This window comes from Denticeps clupeoides, chromosome 10, assembly GCF_900700375.1.
Source record: "Denticeps clupeoides chromosome 10, fDenClu1.1, whole genome shotgun sequence".
NCBI lineage: Eukaryota > Metazoa > Chordata > Actinopteri > Clupeiformes > Denticipitidae > Denticeps > Denticeps clupeoides.
The window spans coordinates 16,236,315-16,242,822 of record NC_041716.1 but is presented as its reverse complement, the minus strand read 5'-3'; positions in this window follow the sequence as shown (position 1 = coordinate 16,242,822).

Here is a 6,508-nt window from a genome sequence, read left to right as displayed (position 1 = left end):
GAGAGAGAGAGAGGGAGGGAGGGAGGGAGAGAGGGTGAGGGAGGGGGGGAGAGAGAGAGCGAGGGAGGGGAGAGAGAGAGAGAGAGAGAGAGAGAGAGAGGGAGTGATAGCAGAGGGGGATGGCGGAGATAGTAGCGAGATGTAGGCGAGGCGAGTAGGACGAGAGAGGGAGTCGATGGAGAGGGGGCTGTGTCGGGTTTCGTCTGGGCCGGATTTGGCGCCTATGCTCTCTGACTGTGTGGGGTTGGCGCGTGTCGGTGGCAGCGCAGAGGGTTGTAGAGGGGAGTGACTCGGAGTGAGGGTGAGAGAGAGAGCGAGGCCCTCTTAAAGACACAGCCGCGCCTTTTCCACGCGGATCGTATTTCTCGCCTTGCTCTTCTTGTCTCTGTTGCTCCACGTTCCCTGAAGATCAGTCTGCATGAGCTCATGATGCTGCTCTCTGCTCAGAACTTGCAAGGCTCACGTACAGGCCGACCTGTTTACTGGCCCAGATCTGTACCGGTGGCCCTGTGGTTAAATAAATCGAGTGGTGAACAGTGGATAATCTGCAATATCTGTGGAGGGTTTATTCTTGCTCAGGACGCATCCTCCGTCAAACCCCACTTACTTCCAATGTGTCCCTGAGCAAGACACTTAACCCTGAGTGTCTCCAGGGGGGGGACTGTCCCTGTAACTACTGACTGTAAGTCGCTCTGGATAAGGGCGTCTGGTAAATGCTGTAAATGTAAACTCTCACTAGTGTGTGTTCGGAATGTTGTTCAAATATATCCAGCTAACTTTAATTCTAAAGTAAGGTATGTTGCACATATAAAATAGAATACAATGTCATTTATTGTCACTACAGCATGTACCATGAGGTAAAAAGAAGCCATTTCAGAATGTAGTAAATAGAGCAAGAAGGTACAAATATACAAAAATACAATTCAATAATAATGAATTACAAAGTGAAGTGACAGCGTTATATTCATATGGGAAGAATAAATAACTGAGTATGGTTTTATATGTATAGTGTATACATAGTGTGTGTGTATATGTGTGTGTGTATATAATCGTTCAGTTTTGTTTTCTTTATTTTCATGACTATTTACGTTGGTAGATTCTCACTGAAGACATCAAAACTATGAATGAACACATGTGGAGTTATGGACTGAACAAAAAAAGGTGAAATAACTGAAAACATGTTTTATATTCTAGTTTCTTTGCTCTGATTACTGCTTTACACACTCTTGGCATTCTCTCGATGAGCTTCAAGAGGTCGTCACCTGAAATGGTTCTCCAACAGTCTTGAAGGAGTTCCCAGAGGTGTTTAGCACTTGTTGGCCCCTTCGCCTTCCCTCTGCGGTCCAGCTAAGTTACAAACGCTCAGTAGACGGTGGAGAGCCCTCGCTGGCGTGATAGGGAGGACCCACTGCAACGCGGACTGGGTTTTCCCAAAATAGAGCGCGAGGTGGGGTGATGAGTGGTGTCCAGAAGGCGGGCCCGCGGGCGGAGGCCGAAAAACCTCCCTCCACCCTGCAGCCATCAGCTTTGCACATGTGGAGGAAAAGCCTTCTGGCACACAAACAAACCCCATTGTTCCCGCTCACATGTTTTCCCTATTTTCCTCCCCTCTCTCTCTCTTTTTTTTTTTCTCTTCCTTTTTTCCCCCCCTCGGCTTTTGCTTTCTCGCAGCTGCTGTGCCCATGTTGCCGGTGACATGTTTAGATCAGTGAGAGAGTTCTTCCTGCTGTTAAAGACCGTTGGCCATAGAGCAACACCCTGCGTTTGCCAGTGTGGTTTTGATTTTATTGTTTTTTTCAGGCTCATGTCACCACAGAATATATCCATTTGAGATTGTGTAACCTCTCTACCTTTTTGTAGACTATTTGTTTGTTTGCTTGTTTGTTTGTTTGTTTGTTTGTTTGTTTGTTTGTTTATATATATGAGAGAGAGAGAGAGAGAGAGAGAGAGAGAGAGAGAGAGAGAGTTTGATAGTGCTTCCAACACATAAAAAGCCAGAGCTTCCATACTTAGGCCTGCAATGTCAGTGGTCATTTCTTTCCAAAATGACACGAGTTGATGATTATTACTACAAATGTGAAAACTGCTTGCTTACTTATTTTTAGACTTCAATAATTGTCAACATCTTTCTCAAAACAGGGTTTTTCTCATTCACCTCTAGTATCACACTGTTCTCCTCCTGTTCACTCTCAGGCCTCAGCAGCAAAAAAAAAAAATGCCAATAATGCAATAAGTCTGGTGGGCACCAGCCCTGCACAGAGGAGTCTTTTCCCTGATTTTTGCCATTCTGGTATCAGGAAACATAGTGGGTTCAGGGAATTCCAAGCAGGACCAGATGTGTGACTGAGACTCAAAATCAATTGTTATAGTTGCACTGAGTCCTCGCTGAAAAGTCTCCATCTCTTCCCTACATGAGAACTCATCCAAAATGTTCACATCCTAGGTACCTGTGTCCTCTTCTAGACGAAAGTAAGGAAATAGACCTGTAATCAGAAGGTTGCTGGTTCGAATCACAAAATGAGGTCCCCTTGATTAAGGCACTCCCCCAGGGGCCTGTCATGGCTGCCCACTGCTCACCAAGGGTGGTGGTTAAATACAGAGGACACATTTCGTTGTGTCACCGTGTGCTGTGCTGCAGTGTTTCACAATGACAATCACTTCACTTTCACTTTTTTTTAGACTGGACAGCGTATTGACATCAGATGCTCAGATCAGCTCAGTGGTCAAAACCAGCTTTTTTTGTCGAGAGTCAAACCACTTCTCTCTCTGCGTCATTTTGAGATTTCAATCCATGCTTTTATTACCAAACTTCTGGACGACTGCAACACACTTTATGTTGGGCTTAACCAGCAGTCACTTGATCGACTTCAGTTGTCCCAAAATGCTGCTCCAGTTCCAGCATCTTTACATTGGCTCCGGGTTTGTTATCGGCTCAATTCATGGCCTTGCCCCACAGTATCTGTCCCATCTGCTTCAGTCGTACGTTCCTCCACGTACTCCCAGGTCAGCAGAACATTGTCCCTAAGACAAGGAGGAAACTTTGGGGCGACCGAGCTTTTACAGTCGCTGCAATGCCCTCGAACAGCAGGCCGGCCAAATCCCTTCCTGCTTTGAAGAGCTCCCTCAAAACACGTTTTTTCTCTTTGGCTTTTAAATCTGCCTGAGATGTTGGTTTTACTGTTTTATTGTGGTTATTATTATTAGATTGTTTTATTCGCCGTCTCTCTCTTTTCTTTTATCTGTGTACAGCATTTTGGTCAACTGCGTTGTTTTAAAAGTGCTTTATAAAAAAATTTGAACTTGAACTCGAAACAATTGCTTCTGCCTCAAGATCCTTCTCTAGATCTTGCGGCTCATTCTGACATACTGTATGTGGCACATAACTTTGGGGCCTAGAAAGTTATGCAATCTGTTTGTTTCCAACAATCATGGGATCGGGAGAGCAGTAGTTTGCTTTGTTGTAGGCTGGACACTCAAATAATGCTAATTTAGTTTGAAAGCACAACTGGTCCTGCTGTCGAACCAAAAGCCACTCCAAATCATCTTGGGGGCAGTTTCTCCTCGTCCTAACTAGAGAGCTCTCATGAAAGACCATCCAAAGTTCTGGGTCTATGCGTGTAGACACCAATCATCTGCCTTTGTTCAGGATGCTGTAAACCTGATGAAGATTGACACCAGTGGACCAGATGTCAGGTGTGGTACACAGATGTTCCTGACAGACATTTGCTGCTCACATATTTCATCTTGAGTGTGGACTTCTTCTTAACGTCACAAGTATATGCGGGCTCAGTTCCTGACCATCTCCAGCATCTAACCCTTCAGCAGCCATGCATAATTTCCAATGAAGATTCAGATATAACACTGTGGTTTGCTCACTTGACCTCTAACAGGTCACCCTTCATGTGAGGTTTGATGTTCATCACAGGTTTCATGTGATGATATTTGCACACAGGTTACTTTCAGATGAACGCGACCTCATTCTGTTTGGTCAGTACAGTGCAGTTGTTGGATAAAAATCATTACATTAAAGGTCATGCCTTGATGATTAATGATTAATCTTCTTATGAAATTGTCTCGTGATTTTGATTAAATCCTGTATTGGTCTTATGCTCAACAATATATGTACTTTGTATTACGTGATGTGCGGAATGTTTGGTGTCTCCGCATCAGGAGGAGAGAAGACGGCACAAGAAGAGAACATTCCGTTCCCTTGTCTTGATAGCAGGACTCTATAAAATGAAAGCTGGAGCCCGAATGCATGTGCGTGTACAATAAGCTTTCTTGTACTGTTCTTTCCCCTGTCACTGTTGTTTAGCCATAAAGGGACACACCAAACAACTTACCTGACAAGTCACCTCATTTGCATGTGAAAAATATGAATACCGCTGAATTCTGAATTCTACGTCACTGAAAACAGAGCAAAGCAAGAACATTGTAGTCTTAAATGCTTGTTTGTTTGTGGTCAGATGGTTACATACCAACGTCATGTACAATATGCAACCTTTTAGAATTATTAGTGTACATTTTTAATGCATATATTCTCCATCCCCAAATAGAAAATCTAAACTTGCCACGGTAGCATTTCACTTCTACACACCATGATCGAGGAATTCACTTCAGAAGCAGGTCAAACATATTTCTGATTTTAATGACATTTTAGAAAATCTTAAAAATTGTCTCTTGTTTTATTTGTGTTGTATACAAATTAAATTTGAATGAGATTTTTTTTAAAAAAAGGGACAGCTCTCGTTGCATCACTTGTATAAAATAATGCAAGCAATGCTGCCAGATACACGACTGTGTCACCCCACAAAAATACAAGAAAAGCGCACTTCGCAAATTGAAATCTGGCCCGAGTGGAATTTCCTTGGATTCTCCTTGATGTTCTTTATGCTTCTTCATGGCACTGTTCGTGGACATCACATGATCTTTGCTGTGGACATCTTGGAACCATGTTGGCGACCAAACCAGACCTGCACAGAGTTTATCAACAATTTCGGATCTTGTACAATTGTTCCCAACACACTACCACTTTCTCAGCACAGTGTGTTTTTCTCAGTGTGACCACCTTGCATAAATAAATGATAATTTGATTAAAAATAACTGTTTATAGAAGGCATGGTTCCATTTACATCTATTCATCCAGAGCGATTTACAGTCAGTAGTTACAGGGACCATCCCCCTGGAGACACTCAGGGTTAAGTGTCTTGCTCAGGGACACAATGGTAGTAAGTGGGGTTTTAACCTGGGTCTTCTGGTCCATAGAAACACTTCCAATCACTTCATATCCCCATGTGAGGGAACAGCCGAAACACTCAACACTGTGAGTGCAAACGTTGTCTTTTTGAGCAGGGTTAGTGTGCATACAGTCCAGGTGACTTTCAACCTGTCAGCCACCAGTGAAGGCATCAGAACTCCAATGAGAAGAAAGCACAGTCTTGTCTGGAAGAGTTGGTAGGTACTTCATTCCACCTCAGGGGAAGCACTGGACCGCAGGGACGTCAATGCCCACATGCAACCGAAAGAGGGTGCAGTTCATAGAAACACTCGAACTGCATTGTTTCGCATGTTTAGCGAAAACGAAGCGAATCAGGCTCTCTTTGGTCTATTTCTAACTCACAACACAAATATCAAATGTCAGTGGTAAATGAAAACTAAGTCTGCTTTATGTTGTCCCATTGGCTGGCCTAAAACCAGTTTCCCTTTAAAGACCTCCCTGGTCCCACGTACACGATTCTCCACAGGAAGGAGTTCCTTTCCCAGGATGCTGGCCATTCAGACCCTCTACAGAGAGCAGCAGCCCATAATACCATCCATCTTCCCGTCCTCCACTTTATAGCAAGACGGACAAAATACAGTTTTAAGCCACACGGTGAACACATCTACTTTTATAAATAAATTAATTTCAAAAATCATGTGGGCCTACAAAAATATTCACAAGTGTCCCCGCAAATGTCGATTGAGTCTTGGAGTAAAGAAAAAGGGAATGAAGCAAGACCCAGATTTCAGATCGAATGCCTGTATTTCCCGTCAGGATTTATTGTGTAGATTGAGGGAATTTTTCTTCAGAGTCATTAGGCCATGTTGTTGTTTGCACACGGCCGGACAGGTCCAGAGGAAACTTGTCCAGGAAGCCGGCCTTTGACAGAGTCCCTGTGTGTGTGTGTGTTGGTGGGGGTGGTGCATGCGATTTGAGAGTAAACAATAACAGCACATGGCCCAGGCCGCGGCAGGCATGCAGATTTGTGCTGTTCGCAGTGGCAAAAAAAATAAAAAATGAGCTGAGTGGAGAACAATGGCGGACGTGCCTAATATCATATCACCACAACAACAAAGTCGAAGCACGACAGCGCTGGCAGTCACCTCACATCACAGAAACAGGAGGAGGAAAAGTCTGGTCTTACAGGAGAGGTGTGCACAGCTTCACTCAGAAATGTGGAGTAGACTTAGTTATGTACCAAATAAAAATAATTTATGGATTGCATAATTCATTATCTTCATAATGAGA